This window comes from Jatropha curcas, chromosome 2 (genome assembly GCF_041381405.1).
Source record: "Jatropha curcas cultivar XTBG-Jc1 chromosome 2, XTBG_Jcur_1.0, whole genome shotgun sequence".
NCBI lineage: Eukaryota > Viridiplantae > Streptophyta > Magnoliopsida > Malpighiales > Euphorbiaceae > Jatropha > Jatropha curcas.
In genome coordinates, this window is record NC_143152.1 from 13,239,003 (window position 1) to 13,256,693 (window position 17,691).

The 17,691-nt window shown below is 36.7% G+C and overlaps 1 long non-coding RNA gene across 1 annotated transcript; it reads right to left on the minus strand.

The window, feature by feature from the left end:
- Positions 1–2,430: 2,430 nt before the first annotated feature.
- Positions 2,431–4,911, minus strand: LOC149498273 (uncharacterized). The gene is made up of 3 exons (XR_016319701.1): positions 4,338–4,911; positions 4,138–4,207; positions 2,431–2,629 (listed from the first exon to the last, which is right to left on the minus strand). It is a non-coding gene; the product is annotated as an uncharacterized LOC149498273 (long non-coding RNA).
- Positions 4,912–17,691: the final 12,780 nt, after the last annotated feature.

Here is a 17,691-nt window from a genome sequence, read left to right on the forward strand (position 1 = left end):
AAAAGTTCACCGAAAGTATGCCAATATGGTACTTAAAACGTCCGAAAAATTACGAGGATCGCAGAACTGGTCCCGGAATATTTTTTGGAGGTACGGAACTCCCGAAAAAGCCTTCGGAACGAAAAAACTAGAAAGTGGACAAGCCACGACGGCGGCGTCTGCCGACGACCGCGGTGGCGGCCGCCTGCCAAGGCGGGGGCGCCCGCCCTTCACGGCGGCGGCCGCCGTCCATGGCGGCAGCTGCCGCCCTAAGCGGCGGCAGCGGCCGCCCTCCAGCACGGTTTTCCCTATATAAATAGCCCCGGTGCGACTTTTTTACTCACTCAGTCTGTGTTGACGGACGCTCTCTTCTCCCCTACGCTCCTTGCGGTTCTTTTACTGCTTTTCTGCATTTAGTGTAGGCTTTTATTACTCTGCTGTTGTGATATTTGGCCACTTAAATTAAATTAATTCTAATCAATATTCCCCTAACGAGAAGCTTAATCTGGAGTTTTCAAGCTGAAGCTAAGAAGCGACCGTCGATTAACTCAGGTAATAACGAAACTCTGCCCATTTAATTTCAGCATTTCATGCATATTCTTCTTCTACTCCAATTCTTAATTAAACTGTTGCATAAATGCATTCACGTCATCAATTTGGCAAATAAACTGCCTCAATTAAATATGATTAAGCTTAAATGCCCGGTTAATTAATAATCGTGGTGTTAAAGCCTAAATCCGACAATATTGGCTAAAGTATCTAGTCAATTAATGACTATGGTATAATCGCCTTTATTTCGAACAGTCCGGCTTAAGTCCAATTAATCAATAATTGTGGCTAAATAGCTTTAATTAAACACGTTTTTTGGCAATAAATTGCCTATATTGTAATTCAATTGATCACTTTTGGCAAACAAATTGCCTATAAGTAGATTAATCATTTTTAGCGACAAATCGCTTAAATCGAAGCTTTGGCAAAATGCCTTGAATTAATCAATCTTTTGGCTAAAAGCCTTAAATCACTCATTTTGGCGACAATCGCCCAATCAACACCTTTTGGCAAACAAACTGCCTAAATCAACTCATTTTGGCTAAAAGCCTTCAAATAATCAATTTTTGCGACAATCGCCTAAATCACATCAATTTTCGGCAACAAATTTCCTAAATCAATCTTTTTGGCTAAAAGCCTTAAATCAACACTTTTGGCAACAAATGCCTAAAACAACAAATCAATTAAACTTTGGCAAAATGCCTGAACAAAATGCACGAAGCATACACACACTCATGCATTAAGCATACCCATTCAAAGCCCTTTAAAAAAGGCCTATCGAACTACGTCGACTTTGATCTTCCATTCAAACGGAAGTACGTAGGCACGTTTGGGATTTAACCCCGAGCGGCAAGTCGAAATCACTTAAACATTTCATTAGTCCAATTACATCATTTACCTTGCAAAGCATTCATTCATTTATGCTTTGGTTAGTTCATCAGCATGACATAGTCTCGGGATCCACCTCGGGTTCGTAGATTGTGCCTTAAACATTGGGATAATTAATCTAGTAATTAGGTTAATTAAAATTGGAGTCAACTTAGGGTTTTTTCCTAGTTTATCCTAAAATAATTAAACAAGGTGGCGACTCATACATTCACGTGCATTTCTGCCCTTAGTCATATGCATTTATATGCCTATTTTTGGGGGAGGGGTTCACAGGGTAGACAACACAAGGGATGCTGGAGACCCATATTGTGAGCCCATATCGGATGTCTCCACCGGTCTGCACCCATGTAAGCATTCTCTTCTCCTCTTCTAGCAACTATTTTTGAATTATTTCACCCCCTTATTAGTTGCCCTTGTCTCATACTGCAGGTGTCCATCGCTGATTACAATGAGGTGTCTCAGCTATACGAAGCAGTGTGCCTCAAGGTAGCGATGGCAAGGCTCTCCGACGAGCATGTATCTGTAAGTATAAAAACAATAGCACAAAGAAAAGTATGTAATGCATATGCATGTATGCATGAAATGTAGTTACTAATATCTATGAATGTATGCAGAGAGTAAGCATGGCGTGTAACACCCACAGACCAATCTCAGAGAACCAGACGGTGGATGCCACAATCGGTGCCGGAGCACCATCTTATGTCACTATAAAAGCTAGATCACAAATTAGAAGTGGTTAAATTTTCATAAGGAGGCAAGTAATTACCAGTTTTTTTTGTATTATTAATTTTTATTTTTTTTTACAAAAATAATGTTTAAGAAAATTCCTACGAAAATTTCACAAGAGTTTCCCCTAAAAATTTACTTGCCACACAAAGAAAATATACACACTTCCAATTTTTTTTTAAACCCCCAAACCTCCAATTCAACAACATACTACAAGCACTTCTAAATATCCATCAATATACGCATAATATTCGAAACACATTCTTTTCAAGGAATCTCTAATCATCATACACCAAAAATATAATAAGGTGTTATTTCTTTAAATAATCATAACTCTTAATACATGACAAACTTATTATATCCAACGTTCACAACACAATATTTATATACATGCCAAAAATCACCATTTACAAAATATCCTACCCAAGATGTGATATCTACTCTGATGCTCGTCCTCTGGTCTTGAAGAACACCCTCCGCTCCTAACCTGCGCGTGATAAAAATCAACGCGCTGAGTGGAAGACTCAGTGGTGCTAAATAACCAACAATTTAATTAACAATAGCCAAGGCAAAACTTAAATTACTCAACTATATAAATACCGAAATCGCATTCATTTAATTCAAATACTTTGAAAGCAATGAGAAGATTATAAATACAAATATGTCTTCATTCTTTTATAGCAACAATAAAATTTCATTTTTCGTTAAGGCTCATACTCATACAGAATGAACATAAGCAGATTTGATCGTGGCCTATGTTAGCGCCACCCCCATCACATACTCGTGGCCTATGAAAGCACCACCGTGGCCTATGAAAGCACCACCCCCATCACACAATCGTGGCCTATGAAAGCACCACCGTGGCCTATGAAAGCACCACCCCATCACACAAATAAGCGCGTCCGCCTATTTATAAGGGTTGATAACCCTAGCATATGATCATAGCTTCACAATAAGAAAATCCATCTCATCATACTACGTCTCAATCATGCATAGTAGAGCCTAAATCAAAAGCATTCTTTCACAAAAGCAATAATTCTTAATCAAAACCTCTTCATTTAGTACTCATCAGTTCAAATATTTTACTCAAAACACTATAAATGTATATATACTTAATATAATATAAAAGTACATAAATCAAGAACTTTTCAGCATTGTTATAAACTTGACCTTTGCTGGGTTTTTAACACATAATTTGAGTTATGGGTCTCCAAATTGAATGAAATTAGATTCATTAGAAAGCTAAGCCAAAATGCTACAAATGTTCAGAAGGGACCACAGCCCAGATCAAAGAGTAAGATAGCAAACAAAAGCTCAGAACATAGACCAACAGATCAGACCTGAGTCAGCAGAACCAAGTCCAATGTTTCTTGAATTCCTACTTCACCAAACACTCAAATGAAACCAATCCAGAACGAGAGAATTCTCAAGACACAGGGAAACAACTTTTATGAATAACTCAGAACCTACTAATGTCATTATAGTGGTCAAAATGGGCACTCAATTGAGTAATACCTGGAGCCTGTCACAACAGAGTCAGTTTGGGTGTTTTAGCCATAAGTTGAGCTATGTATCGTCAAATTGGACACAAGAAGATGGGTTGGAAAGACAAGAAGTAAAGCTAAAACTTTTATGAAGAACATAAGACGTTATTTGGCCATTTATGTGGTCAAAATGGACAATAATTTCGGATATACTGGTAAGACACCATAACAGAACCAGTTTTGGTATTTAAATCATAAGTTGAGCTACAAGTACTGGAATTAGACATAAAAATATGTTTTGGAAAGCTAAGAAATAGAGCTGCAACTTTCATGAAGAAGTCAGAAACAGATGGGGAGTATAAAGGGGTCGAAAATGAGTTCTAATCTCACGGCAGAACATATCTAACATGAATTCAGCAAGTTAACCAATACATACAAAATTCCCAAAATTCATTCAAAAGCCTAACCATGTAAAAACAACTTAAACAAGTGAAAGTATAATTGCACTAACCTTCAAACCAAGCTTTAACAAGCTCAAGCTTTGGTCTTGCCCTTATCCTTGGTGGAAGGCTCTCCACCCTCTACATGTAAGACACTCAAAATCAAACAAAGAAAACACAAACAAAAGAAGAAGTGGAGCATGATTTAGCATGTATATGCTAAAGAAAACTCTAAACCCCAACATAAATACCTTATCCTAAAATCACTTACCAAGTAGGAAAAATCACCAAATTCCTTGAAATTAGTCACCAAATATTACTTCTCTAGCTTCAATCTCTAATATGTCTTAATTAACTCAAGTTGTATGGGTGATTTTGATGTGTTTACTAAGGAAAAATTGAAGAAGAAGAAGAAGAAGAAGAAGAAGAAGACGTAGGAAAAGAAGAAGAAGGATAGTGTTGCCCAATTAATGGAGGAGATAATGATTTACTCCATAAAAATTGGATGGCTAGGATTGAATGTAAATCTAATCTAATGGCTACAAATATTCTCCAAATTAAATTCCTTCAAAATATTATGTAACACAACAAAATTCTCAAATTTACTCCATAAAAATAATTCTTTGAAGTTCCTTAATTAATCTAACACCATTTCAAATTTCATCCACACAACTATTGCCTCTAATTTCCTTCATTAATATCACACCTTAAGTCACTACGCACTAATTCTCTAAAATTCTCCAAAAATATTCATTACTTACTTTCTACCCATAAAAACCATGCATGCATGCTCCAAAAATGTGATAGAACCTATTACCTATATATAATAATTTTTCTAGACCAAAATAATACCGACTCCCGGACCGATAGTACTATTCACAGACAGATAAACTACTATTTCAACACAGAAAAAAATAGGGCGTTACATGGCGCCTCTAACTGGCCGAAGTTGGGGAATTCAGGGTGGCGGGCATGCTGGTCGCGTAGCTGGACGCTTGCCACTTATCGTTGAAGAAACCGAGGAGTCAGGCAACAATCACTCGGAGGAGACGGTATCTTATATATCTTGAGACAGCTGCCCCAGTCCACTTTTCTATTTTCTTCTTTTTTCTATATTCGGGACCCAGTCTGGAGAATAATTCTTTTGTAAAGAAACAAATATATTTTTTATTTATATAAAGGCAAATGCTAATTTCTTTATATGTTTTTTGAGTGGTGATGGTGTATTTTTGCTTTATAACTGACATTTGCACAATTTGTTGAGTCTGGAAGCTGAAATGCAACAACATAGTGGAATTTCTAGCTGTCTGCTAACTAGTGGAATGCGCCACTATGCTGTGGCTTACGTCATATATAGTGGCGTGCACCACTAGTGCTGTAGTGGCAGCCAGTTGTCAACTTTGTCCTTTTATTTCTTGCTATAAAAGCCCATAACACCCATACACGCTACAAAAGCTTATTTCTCTCTTTCTAGACGAAGCTTTCACTCAAAAACTTTCCCAGACTCTTCATTTCTTCTCCATTCTTCATGGATCAATCCTTGGAACCTGCTTTTGAAGCATTGTTCTGCAATTTTAGCCATGAGGACTGGGATCTACTCTCGCCTTTCGAACTTAATGGGCTGAACTACTACCAGAACATTTGGGTTCAACCCGGACTGTTGCAATGGTTGATTAACCATTTTGACCCTTTGGACAACTTGTTCCATCATAACAACATCGAGATTTGTCTGTTGTTTGAGGAGTTTAACATCATTTTCGGGAGGATACCCATGACCAAGAGGTTCATGTGGTACCCCAGTTGGATATTGATCCTACTTCAATGATTTTGCCTAAATTCGGCTTCTCCGCCTATGGGATTCTGTCTTATGACTTTGGAGTTGATGTCGTGCCCCTACGACCACTTGTAGACCGTGCCTTGAGTATGGACTGCACTAGCCCGTACTAGCCTCCACTTATTTGTTTCTACATTCTGAGCCAGTACTTACTTCTTAGTGGTATTGATGGTTATGACAGCCTTAGGCTGGTACCCATAGTCGAGTAGATGGCTAAGCGACGCACACCGTTTCCACTTATTTTGGCTGAGCTATTTACTTGGTTGGGAGAACATGCTCGGGACTCTAGCTCGGTACTTGATTTGATGGGGAGCCCACTTCTACTGTAGGTAAATGCATTTTTATTTTCTTTTTGTTTGCTTTTTTTTTATGCTCTAACTTTTGCTTAAGCCGCCCTTTGTGGCTTTTTGACTGCTAGATTTCTATTAGGATCTGGCATGAAGATGCTCCTATCTTACTTTTTAATGATATGCACTAAACAATTATTGACTCTGCAATTATATGAATGTATGATTATATGAATGTATGCACTTATTATAAATGAAATGTCTCTTGCTTGAAAATGCTTGATATATTTCATGTTATTCTATGTCATCAATGTAAATTCACATCATTTGCATATCAACACAAACTTAACATAACAAGCTTTGAAGTTTATGAGAACATAAAAGGTGAATTTATTAATTGTGCTTTGCCATAAACGTTTTAAGTTATACATAAAATTTATTTAGTCTATCCAAATTTACTGGTTCGGATAATTCATTGCCTCCCATGTCTGATAGCTTCACTGCACCCTTTGAAAATATTTTCTTAATCAGAAATGGACTTTTCCAGTTTGGCTTAAACTTCCCCCTCAAGGTCATGAATGTTTGGTCGCATCTGTTTCAGGACCAAATCTCCTACTCTGAGTAGCTTCGGATGAACTCTTTTATTGAAGTGCTTAGCTATTCTCCTTTTATACAGCTGATCTATGAATCAGACATTAATCCTTTTTCCATCCAGGAGTGCTAATTCTTGATAAAGATTCTCTAGCCATTGACATTTTGGAATTTTCGATTCCATCATTATGTGCACAGACTGCACTTCTATTTATGTTGGTAGCACGACTTTCATTCTATAGACTAGAGAATAAGTAGTTGCACCATTCATAGATTTGGCGATGGTCCTATAGCCCCATAAAGCATACTATAGCTTGCTTTCCCAATCACAATAATTTTCTGCCATCTTCCTTAGTATTTTCTTGATGTTCTTGTTTGCAGCTTCCACTACCCATTAGCTTGTGGTCGATACGGTGAAGACTTATGATGCTCAATTCCATACTTTTCTAATTGTGTTTTCACTTCCGCTTGGAACTGAACTCCATTATCTTTCACTATATGATGGGGGATCTCATATCTGAAGATCACGTTTTTTCGATGAATTTGGCCATTTGCTTGTCGCCAATGTTCTTAAAAGATTATGCTTCGACCCATGTCGAGAAATAGTCCACTGCCACAACTATGAATTCATGTCCATTGAAAGCAGGTGGTCAAATTTTGCCAGTGATATCTATTCCCTAAGCTGCAAATGGCCATGGCGAAATAGAAGGATGTAATTCTGAAGGTGGAATGTGACTCAGGTCTCCATGAATTTGGCATTCGAAGAACCTGTTCACAAAAGAAATGCAATCCTTTTCAATGGTTGACTAAAAGAATCCTTATCTGAGAATCTTTTTAGCTAGTCTTTTTAGTTCATGTGGGTCCCTGCAAACCCCTGCATGGATCTATTCCATAATCTCTTCAACTTCTTTCTTTGATACACATCTTAACACAACCCCGTCTGACATTCTCTTGTACAACTAGCCATGCAAGACTGCAAACTATAATGCCTAACATTGTAAAGCTCTTCTGTCATCTCTAGTAGCTGAGTTGGGATAAACCCTTTTAGTCATCTACTGCAGGACATCATAAAACCATGGCTGATTTTCTTCCTCTATATCCAGTATCTTCTCTCCTTCATAACATGGGATACTACCTGAAGACATCACAAACGACTTCTTAGGCATAACTGAAATCTCTTCCTAAGCTGATGCTAGATTTGCCAAAGCGTCCAGTGTTCGGTTATTCACTCTCTCTTGAAGTTTTGAATAATAATGTGCAGGTAGTCAATATAGGGCAGTCTTCCTTAACTTCCCAATCGAGATAACTTCTCCTTGTGGAGAGTCTAAAAAGATGCCTACTCCGGCTCCTTTGCTATAAGCTGAGCCATCAAAATAGAGCTTCCATCCTTTCTTCTCTATAAAGTTCAGATGTTCATCGAAAAAATCAATTTCCCATTGCTCATTGTCTTCAAGTGGATGTGCTGGTATTAAATCTGCAACTGCTTGTACTTTGATGGTCTTCTTCGTGGCATATACTCAATATCAAATTTTGATAATAGGATTAACCATCTTGCTAGCTTCCCCACCAGTGCTAGTGTTCCATACAAATATTTGACCGGATTCATCCTAAGACTTCTATTACCTTATAAGACTGAAGTAGTATCAAAGTTTTCTGGTTGCCCACACCATTGCTAGACAAGTCTTTTCGATCAAATTATATTTTTGTTCGTTTGGAAGAAGCTTCTTGCTCAAGTAGTATACTGCCTTCTCAACACCTGCTTCATCAGCTTGTGCTACCATGGCTCCAATTCCAGCATCTTCCACTGTCAAGTACAAAATTAAGCATTTCCTTGGTTTTGGTGGGCATAAAACTGGGGGACTCGACAAATATTCCTTGATTTTGTTGAAAGCTATCTGGTAGTGATCATTCCACTTTACGGATTGATCTTTCCTTAACAGCTTGAAGATTGGATCACATACTATAGACAACTTTGATATAAACCTGTTGATGTGCTAAATCTTTCCCAAAAAGCTTCTCACTTACTTTTCTGTTTTGAGCAGCTCCATCTCTTGAATCGCCTTAATCTTGTCTGGATCGATCTCTATTCCTTTTTGATCCACTATGAATCCTAGCACTTTTCCTGAAGTTACCTCGAATAGACACTTCTTTGGATTCAGCCGTAACTTATATTTGATTACTTTGTCCATGAATCGCTCTAGAGCTACTGGATGCTCCTCTGGCGTCTTAGTCATGACAATCATATCATCAATAAACTTCTTAACTCCTTATGGATCATTCATGAAATAATGTATTAGTCATCCTTTGATACGTAGCCCGGTGTTCTTTAAGCCAAAAGGCATCACTCGGTAGCAGAAAGTCCTGAACTCTATTCCAAAATCTGTTTTGGCTTTATCCAACAGTGCCTTGAGAATCTAATTATACCCTGCAAATCCATCCATAATGGAGTAGCATCCCATCCTTGTTGCGTTGTCTATCAAGATATCAATATGAGGGAGAAGAAAATCATCTTTCGGTGATACTTTGTTCAAATCTCTATAATCCACACACATTCTGACTCATCTGCCCTTTTAGGAACTGGGACTATATTTGCCAACCACTCTGGATAGTGAACCACTTTTAAAATTCTCGCGTCTATTTGCTTGGTCAAAAAAATTAAGTTAGATATGATTTTTTAAGTTGAGTTTTAAAAAAGCAATAATTACCTTAAGGTTTCTAAAAATCCTCCTTTTACACATTCCCCAATGCCCTATTTATAGGCAAATGGGGGTGTGTGGCCCTATTTTAGGGCTGACATGGCAAAAATGCCACTGGTGGGCCCTAAAATAGAGTCGGACCAATTTTTATCAAATTAGACCAGGTGGCACGCAAAAGGAGGCGATGCACCAGGTGGGCCAACGGGCTTCTCGAGCCCAATTTTGTTGCAAAAAGCCCATTGACCCGAAAAAGTAAAAGTGGTTAAACAAGAGTATTACCTCAGTCACGAACCGTTGATCCAAAAATTGGGACGATCGAGAATCTCGATCCAAACTTATGTAAAAAAATAGTTTATCATCATTGAGTCTTTAGGGAAAAAATTTGAGCGTTTACAGATATGAGTTATGTACTTATGAAATGAAAGTAGGTATTTGTGAATATATTTCTATACCTAAATTACTTTAATTAATACTTAATAGTACTTGTGGGAAATATTGTGGGAATAGTAATAGTATGTGTTAGTTAAGTATAAATGTAAATATAGATATAATTGAATACTATAAAATTAGTATTGATTTAAATAGCACTGTTGTTTTGGGAAATTAACATAGAAAGGGAATGGGTTGCACATTGGTTATACTATGTAAAAATGATAAGGGTTAGACTGATGGGTGGAAACTCTAAGTTGATTAAAAATAATATTGCCTTATTAAATGTAGATTAGATTGAGACTTTATATTGATATGCATATTATAACTGCTTTATACTTAGCTTACCATAGACTGCTATAGATGGAAAATAGATTTTTAAACTATAATGAGCTCATCTCTTTATACATAGCTTGCAACAACTGATATGCATGGCTTATCATGATTGAACTAGAGAAAAACCTCTTGACTACGAATTTTACATCTTCTTATATTTAGCTTTAAATGTCACAATTCAATAATGTATATGTGTGTATTATCACTTAAAATAGTAAAAAGAAATGGTAAAATTATTTAGTCAATAGGAATTGATCTGAGTGGCAAGGACGTAGGTCTCTTAAGCAAGATGTTCGAGTTTTGATCCTTGTGAATAAAAAAAATACCCATTGAAAGCACTTTCCCCTTATGAGCTTGATGCAACGCGAGTAGGTTTAAGCTTAAGCTCAACGGATTAGGGGCATCTGTAGTATAAACAAAAAAGAATGATAAAATTACTTGGATATATTGAAGGAGAAAATAAATGGTTTATGTAGGAACTGATCATAATAAACGGGAAGTTATAATTGAGATTGTGAATACTAAACCTTAAATGGAAAAATTAATACAGGACTATGATATAGCATATAGTCGTAAATGTGTGTGTGTAGTTGATGAATCTATGAGAAGTTGGGTTTTATAATAGTGGAGAGGAAGATACAGTAATTGGAGATAAGATTTAGAAATTGGAAATTAATGAAATCAACAAGTAAGAAGTCTTTTTGTTTGATTATTCTCACTATGTTGAGTCATTTCATTTGTTGCGTTTTTAGGTATCTTGTGGTTTAAAACATTGAGTGAGTTTGTACCGAAGTCTTTATACTATTTGAAAATTTTTATTCACAATGGATCATGTAAGTAGTAAAGCATAGCATATGCATATAGCTATATGAATATATTCTTAGGGTCCATAAACTAAATGGGACTAGTATGATATACAATGGTTATTGATATATATTGTGGTATAATGCATTTTGTGAGGTATTATAAGTTAAAATAGGGAAAAATGTGACTTGTATGTATCGAGAGTATGGGTTAAAAGGTTTGCATATTTATATTAAAGAGTTGTGTTGTTTGGTTTAAGGGTAATGCACTCTATAATGTTATATTAATATGTGTTTTAGTTTGGGAAGAGATGAAATAGATGAATTGGTTGATAAATGGGGTCTTCTTTATATTGTCAATGAAGTAGGTTTCCATATATGTAGACTTAAAAACAGAATTAAGGTGTGGTTGGAAGCAAGGTGAGGCACGACTATGCCTTGCCTTCTTAGCACGAAGCACGACTATCATGCTTAAGTAGAGTAGAGGTGTGACTTGACAAGGGGAAGCACAAGTATACCATGTTCTATTCTGACTTTGGGCATATTATTTTTTTTATCATGTTAAAGGAAAATCATTATGAAACAAGTATTTCTAATTTGTTCATGATTTGTATTTCTAAATAGCCTAAGAATTTCTTGTATATATAAACATATGTAATTCATTGATTTTTTTTTTTTTTTTTTTTGACTATTGGGAAGAGGATTTGAACCTAAATTTATTGTCAAGTCATAATGCACTTACCACTAGGCTTATGTCTTAGTGTGCACGTAATTCCTTGATCAAAGACATGTAATACAACAACACTTTTCCCTCAATTCATAACATGGTATCAGCGCCAATTGAGCTTCAATAAAATTTTTTTTCCTGTACTTTTTTTTTCTGACCTTACTGTGAAACGCTACTATCATTGTTAGGTGACTATCTAGAGTTACTTTCTTGTTTCGCGGCCCAGCCCAAGCACCTCTACTACTGTTGATCGGCCTCTGCTCCAAAATCGATCGCCGGAAACCTCGCGAATGGGCTTCATGCGCCACTTTAAGTTTTCAGCTCTAATTCACGCACCGGCGCATGCAGTAGTTCCCTGACCACCATTTCCTCTCTCTGGCATTGACTGAAACGGGCAGTGCAACCGAGTGAGATGCATAAATTTTTTGGGTTTCTTTGGTGGGTTTCCTTGCTGTGATCTTGCTGCAATCTCGTCGGACATAATTTTGCTACTGTTGTCGTTTTCAATATGCTGAGAATCAAGTTTTTCTTTGCTGCGATAAGCTTTTTGGTAATTCTTTGGTGATTTTGCAGTGATTATTTATCTGCTAATTTTCTCTATTACAGTATTTCAATTTAGGAATATTTTTATTTAACCATCATGGGGACCCCCGACCAAAAATCTATTATCATTTATATGGTTCCAGTAATGACTAAGATTACTGAAAACAAACTTAGATCTAATTATTTGGATTGGAGCAAGACTATTCAGATTTATTTGTGAAGCATTGCTAAGATGATCACCTTACGACTGATCCACCAACTGATAATATAAGACAAAATTGGTTATGGGAAGATGCTTAATTGTTCTTGCAAATTTGAAATTCTATTGACAATATGGTAATCGGTCTAATTAATCATTTTAAATTTGTTAAAGAACTTATGGACTATCTGGATTTTTTATATTCTGGAAAAGGCAATATCAAAGCATTATATCGCTTAGAAAAAAAAAAAAAAAAAGATAGAACCTTACTGCCTATTTTATGGATGTCAAACAGATATATGAGGAACTTAATGTCCCATTGCCCTTTAGTCCTGATATAAAAGTGCAATAAGCTCAACATGAAAAAATGGTTACCATGAGTTTTCTGGCTGATTTACCTCCAGAGTTTAACTTTAACACAGCTAAGTCACAAATTCTTTCTGTTACTGATATTTATTCTTTGCAAGAAACATTCACAAGGATATTTCACACAAAAACCTCTCATTGTACACCTTCTTCATTTAATAGTGCTCTTGTCAGTCATAGAAGGTAAGGCAATAGGGGGAGCAACTATAATTCTGCAAACAAAGGAGGATCTACTACTCGTAATGTTATGGCCACTAATCAAGATCCAAATGGAGTTGTTTTCTATTTTTGGCATGAACCTAGTCATATAGAGCATACTTGCTGGATGCTCCAAAATAAGCCTCAACCATAACTAAAAGCAAATGCAACCACTCAAGATTCTCCATCTAAGCAACCTATTATGGTTTCTATAGAAGTCTGTCAATTCCTCCATTGATGCTCTTACTGATTCAGGCAAACCCACTTCATTTCTTGTTGATTCCTCTTCAAAATGGGTCAGTGATTTTGGTTGTGCAGAATATATGACAGGTAATCCTTGTCTCTTATCTTCTTTTAAGTCTAATTCCACATCCTCTACTATAACTTTAGCCGATGGATCTCAGTCTTCTATTATGGAGATTGGAACTGCTAATCCTACTCCAACCCTTCCCTTATCCTCTTTTTTGTGTCTACCTAAGTTTTCCTTTAATTTACTATCTGTTAGCAAAATCACTCAATTATTAAATTATTGCGTCAAATTTTATCCTAACTATTGTGTATTCTAGGATCTTATGCTGAAGCAGATTTTTGGTGGAGGACGTGAGTCTGATGGTCTCCATCTACTTGATGAATGAGTATCACTATATCTAGCTTGTGCTGGTGCTTATCCTCCTTTAAAGTGCATTTTCGATTAGGACATCCTTCCTTATCCATTTTAAAGAAGTTATTTCCACAATTTCAGTCTTTAGTTTATTTAGATCGTGAGTCATGTTAGTTTGCTTAACACCATCGATTTCCTTCTACGCCTCGTCTAACATCCTAGACTTAAAACACCATATTATGATCATACATTTGTATTTATGAACATGGCACATGTATATATATATATATATATATATATATATATATATATATATACATATACATATACATACATACGTGCATTTGCAATTGCTTGTGATAAGTATTGGGCAATGATATGCCTAAATATGACTATGCACATAAGCATCTGATAAGAATGTGAATATGCAAATGCATGAGTTTGAATAAGCTCTGAACTCGAAAAGCTTGATACTCCGTCGTAGTCTCAGAGATATATATATATATATATTCTTTAAAGCCTTTCAGTACATTAGTAAGAGATTGTTAATCACAAAATCATAAGTTAACTAAAGTAGAAAATGATTATGGAGATTAATTAGAAGAAGGTTAAATATGCTCAAGTTATAGCGATGAGAAGCTAGCATGTGAAGCACCTCAATTAGTATTTTGATTAAGTAATTAATGGTTTTGTGTTAAATCATCTAAGATGTGTAACTAAGGTCTAAATGAGATTAATTAAGTGTTGATGGACGATTATGGACTTGGTTACATAAAAGAGAAGTTGTTAATACAATCCATACCCTATCTTACAATCTACCCTTACCCGTCCAAATTTCCCAATCCAAATAATATTACATATAAGCTTAAATTGAGATCCATTAAGATCTCTTTACATTTTGCAACAATACAATACTAAAGCAAAACAAAAGTAAACATCCATAAAATCAATATAAACACAAAATGCTCATTATTCATAGAATTTAGAGATCATGCATCTCAACCATCATCAAACATTCATTCGCATAATGAAAATATATGCATGTTCATAATACAAGATTAATGAATAAAGGGGTTAATGCAATAATAAACATAAGGCATTACATTTAAAAAGCATGAAATTAAAGGACAGAGTAGTAAAGTGATTGTAAAGTAAGGAACAATAATTAAAATGCAAGAATTTAAAGGGTTAAGCAAGATTCCTTGATGTTCATCATAGATGATGAACAAATACACCAATCATTGCTCTCAATCTTGTTCTTATTGTTTATTTGATCCATTTGTGACCAAATAAGCATCCCAAACCACTTAAGGTTGGAGCTTAATCACTGGATCTCTGAATCGAGGCAATTTATTTGATTATTAAACAAATTGAGCCTCCGAATCGAAGGGCGTGGCGCCACAGGGAGGTGTGGCATGCGCCACCTAGGTGTGCCGTGCGTCCCACGTAGTTGTGCAAGGCCCTTACCAGATCAGGAAGGCTTCAAGCAAGAAATGAGTTAAGATAGGGGTTTTCTAGGCTGGTGTGGCGTGAGCCATAGGCCTGTGGCGCACGCCACACATAGTGGCTTGCACCACTAGCCCAAGCTGTACGCCACAGAGGCACAAAAACTCCCTCTTGGTTGATCCTAGGTTTTCCTCACAACCAGACCCAAAATTGGTGCTTAAAACACCAAAAAGGAAAAGAAAAAGATGAGGGAAGGAGTTAGAGGTTCTCAGATATTAACTTTTGGTGATTTGTTTGAAGATTGGTTTAAAAATAGATAAAGAAATCCAAATAGTTGGTCCTTGATCCAATAATCTGAGATTCAAGATTAATAAATGTGTTTTTAGGACTTTTGATTAATCTTTGAGGTTTTTTTATCATTAAAAGATAATGAATCTCAACTATTATCAAAGGTTAACACTACTTGACTTTGATTCTTGGTTTGAGTTTTAAAAAATCAAGAGTTTACCCAAAGATGTCAAAAATTCCTACCTAATGCACACCCTCCAATGTTTATTTATAGGCAAATGAGGGTGGGTGGCTCCATTTTAGGGCTAACATGGGCCTATTTTTACTAGATCGAGCCCCGCGATAACTGCTCATTTAATATTCCGCTTTCTTATTGTCTGCCCCTATCTTACTCTACAGGTGTCCATTTTCGACTATAATAAGGTGTGTCAGCTTTATGAAGCGGCGCGCCTCAAATTAGCAGTTACGAGGCTTTCAGATGAGCATGTATCTGTAGGTATAAATAACATAAAGAATATATGTAATGCTTATGCCATGTATGCATGAAATGCCATTACTAATGCTTATGAATATATGTAGAGAGCTAGCACAGTGCCTTCTGCTGGCAAGGTCGAGGGACATAGCATGGCGAGTGTGCTGGTCACGGAGCTGGACGCAGCCGATGATCATTGAAGAGATCAAGGAGTCCGGGCGGCTCCATCTCTTGGATTGCCTTGATCTTGTCTGGATCGATCTCTATTCCTTTTGGTCCTACTATGAATCCTAGCACTTTTTCTGAGGTAACCCCGAATATACACTTCTTTGGGTTCAGCTGTAGCTTGTATTTGATTACTCTGTCCATGGACCGCTCTAGGGTCACTGGATGCTCCTCCAGCGCCATAGTAATGACAATTATATCATCAATATAAACCTTTAATTCCTTATAGATCATGTCATAAAATAGTGTGGTAGCCATCCTTTGGTATGTAGCCCCAGCTTTCTTTAAGCCAAACGGCATTACCTGGTAGCAGAAAGTTCCAAATTCTGTCACGAACATTGTTTTGGCCTTATCCAACAATGCCATGAGAATCTAGTTATATCTTGCAAACCCATCCATGATGGAGTAGCATCCCATCATTGCTGCGCTGTCTATCAGGATGTCAATATGAGGGAGAGGAAAATCATCTTTCGATGATGCTTTATTTAAGTCTCTATAATCCACAAACATTCTGACCCGTCCGTCCTTCTTGAGAATTGGTACTATATTTGCTAACCATTATGGATAGTGAACCACTTCTAAAAATCCTGCATCTATTTGCTTGGTCACTTTCTCCTTAATTTTCTCGACCCATTCTGGTCTTAATCTTCTTCTCTTCTATTTCACTGGCTTAGTACCGGGATATATAAGGATTGTGTGCTCGGCTAAAGTCCTGTCTATTCTCGGAATGTCTTCATAGCTCCATGTGAAGGCATCTTTCTTATCCATGAGTAGACTTTAAAATTTTATGTTTAATTGCAGTGTTAGGTTTGGCCCAATTAATGAAATCTATGGATTATCTTTTGTGCCAATATTATATTCAAGCATGCATGATGAGTTATCGTCAAATATGTTCATGAGCTTATCTATTCGATGAATGGAATCATCAGGAAAGACATCAAAAAAGTAAACAAAATTAAAGTTCATTTCATGGAAAAGCAATGATAGTTCATTACACTCAGATTCATCACTAATAGAAGTCACAACATTAGAAGGGGTTTCAGCTTCTTCAAAGCTTTCTTCAATATAGGCCCGAATCACCTTGAGCACTTGATCCACAGGGTCCTCTTCTTCCTTCTCTTCCTTCTTCTCAAGCTCTCATCCCCTAGGCTCAACCGCTAGGTCCTCGATAACCTAATTGAAAATCTCTAGGCCTGGGTATGCCTTCCCATTATGCTCAAAGGGCTCTATCGGTAGAGATGGAGAGGAATGCTCACTCAAACGGATGAAACGTCCATCCATGTCTAACAAGCTGAATGTTTTCTTCAATTTGCTTCCATACTTGTAACCCAAGCTTGGGCGGTTCCTGTAGGTGTGAATTTCTAGTAATTCTGTAATACCCTGTTGGTGTGAGCCCCTCCCGAGCGCCATGGGAAAGATTAGAAGGATGGAGTCTAATTAGATGGGCCCATTGGTTGGTTCATCACGAAAAATGGGAGGAACTCCTTACGATTCCTTTTAGTCAGATTATGGCTCTGTTTAGCACTCATGTGATGTTGGGTTGGATCTTTGGAGCTCTTTGATAGGTGTGTGTTGTGTTAGAGT